Source organism: Bemisia tabaci, chromosome 7 (genome assembly GCF_918797505.1).
Source record: "Bemisia tabaci chromosome 7, PGI_BMITA_v3".
Lineage (NCBI taxonomy): Eukaryota > Metazoa > Arthropoda > Insecta > Hemiptera > Aleyrodidae > Bemisia > Bemisia tabaci.
In genome coordinates this window covers 19,145,018-19,147,535 of record NC_092799.1, presented here as the reverse complement: position 1 = coordinate 19,147,535, position 2,518 = coordinate 19,145,018, and positions in this window count along the sequence as shown.

Here is a 2,518-nt window from a genome sequence, read left to right as displayed (position 1 = left end):
GCCCACGCATTTTCAGTCGCAGAGTTTTTCATGATGATTTTACTGATGAATTAATAATAAGAAAAAATTCCCCAGTTCTCATTTTATTTTCCTGTTGGGAAACAAGCTAACTCTATGGTTTGAAATTTATGTATGCTGACAGAGAAGAAAAATTACGGTGCTGGAAAACGAAAGTTTTTGGGGAAATAGTCGATCTCGGTGCTGCAAAATAATTTACTTATTAACCTTTTTATAGAATATTCTTCCAACAGTGAAGAAAAATCGATGGAGTTTTCAATGACCTACGATGACGATTTTTTCAAGGAAACCATGAAGTATGACAGGAAGTCTGAAACGTAGCAAACTGAGATACGTGGCCGTCGCAACCAGGGTGGCAAAATTGCATGAAAAATAAAATCTTGAAATTTCATGAAATTTTAGAACTTTATGAAAGGCGTTGAAAAATAGGTAAAAATAGGTAAATAGGTATGAGGTATAGGTAAAATAGGTTCCTTTTCATATTTCGGAAAATGTAAAAATCGTGACTTTCTTCAGTTTATAGTGTGATTGAGTGCGAGTTGCATGCTCTAGCGCCTGGGAGCAGGCCCGCCACATCCCATCTCGCTGGTACCAGTTTTAAGGTCCGGGCCCTCAGCACAGAGGGGGGTCCGAGCGGCCTCCTTCGGAAAATTTTTGAAATTTTATATCTACTTGGACGCATTATGAAGCTCCCATGACGGAGATTTCCCATCAGTTTAGCACAAAATACTTTCGGATTGTTGCATTCAAAACGTCTGGAAATTCTTTTCGGGGGGGGGGGGCGGCAGATGATACTATTTTCAATTCTAGGGGGTCCAAGCCCCCCGGGACTCCCCTTTCGTACGTCTATGCAAGGAGGTTGAGTCATTGAAGTCGAGGATGCCCAGACTGGAGACTATCCGACGACGGAGGAAAATGAAACGCAGTTAGGTACTAAAAATATCAAAAAATCTACTACACTATACTATACTAAAAATCTTGAAAACAGATAGAAATATTTGAAGAAGTAAAAAAATTCTACAGTGCCCCAGAGTATTTTTCAAAATTTAATCACCTTTTGCGAAATTTTTAGGGTAAATTTTTTACTTTTCTTTACGAGACAAGAGTTACATGTGAATTCGTAGTGGTTTTTCACCAGTGGCACGGGCCCCGGAACCAGGGACCCAGGATCCCCCCCCCCCCCCCCCTTTGTGGCGGGCCTGCCTGGAAGATATGAAATGTTTCACAGCCTCGTGAAATTTCACTCCTCTCTTACGTTTCATGCCACCCTGCAATTCGGCCGTCGATTTCCCGTGAGTTCCTGAGCCGCTTTGAGAGGCTGTTTGCACTACTGCGCGCACGCAAATGAAAAAACCAATTCATAAAATGCGACTCTTCGGGTGGATGTCTCCATCAAGAAAATTCCTTTCTGTGAGAGACCCAATGTCCGGCATTTTGCAGGTTTCGATCCACCGTGCGTCGCGTCAAGTTCAGCCGTATTCCTTCGAAAAGAGATAAGCGTGTGTCGATTTCTTTCGCACCGACAAAAGGCGGGCCGAGGCTGAGAGGTGTGGTTTACCTGGGTTTACCCTTCCTCAGTAGACTCTCGACCGGATGTTGTACACCGAATCTCCTGCCACCGCTACTGTTGATTCGAAACGGCCGAGACTTTTCCCTAATGCCAAGTCTCGCTAAAAATTAAGAATTGGAACTCAAAATGCAAAATGATGACACGCCCTTCGTCTAAGAAATCAGGGAAGGGATTTCTTTCTTTTTTTGGCCCGTACTTCACATCTCCACTGTGAACAGGGCCGGATTTACCAATAGGCTACATAGGCTGTAGCCTAGGGAGCAACATTCTGAGGGGCGCAACATTTTTGAGAATTTATTATTATTTTTTTTTTTTTAATTTAACGAGTCTTTCGTTACTTTTTATTTTCCAAAACCAACTTGCAAACGTAAATGTAAACGTACCTCAAAACTGTTTAAAATCGTGTGTTTTAAAAAGGTGAATTCGAACATTTTCCTGGCACCTAGGTAACATCCTCTCTCTGATCTGAAGGTGAAGGGGAGCGGCGTCTGGGGACCCCCCCCCCCCCCCCCCCCCCCACGAGAACGCCTACTTTTAAGGGCGCCACCCTAAGTTTAGCCTCGGGCGCTAAAAATGTAAATCCGGCCCTGTTTAAAGGGCAAGAAAAAATCGCACTAAATTTTCTCAATTTATAATCGGTCACATTATAATCACACAAAATTATATTTGTGACAGACAATTTGCAGCGCCGCGAACCAAGATATAAGATTCTGCAGTTTCCCCAACGATACTCCTCTATCTCATACTTAAGTTTGTCCTCGATCCAGCGGCCAGCCTCGGCATGGAGGCAATGCAGGCGGCCGTTAAAATGCAGAGTATCAAACCTAACCATCCAGAATTTTTGAGGGAGGGCAGATAATACTACTTTCAATTCTGAGGGGGAGGGGGGAGCCTCCCCCCCCCCCTCACGCTAACACTTCCGCTACGCTT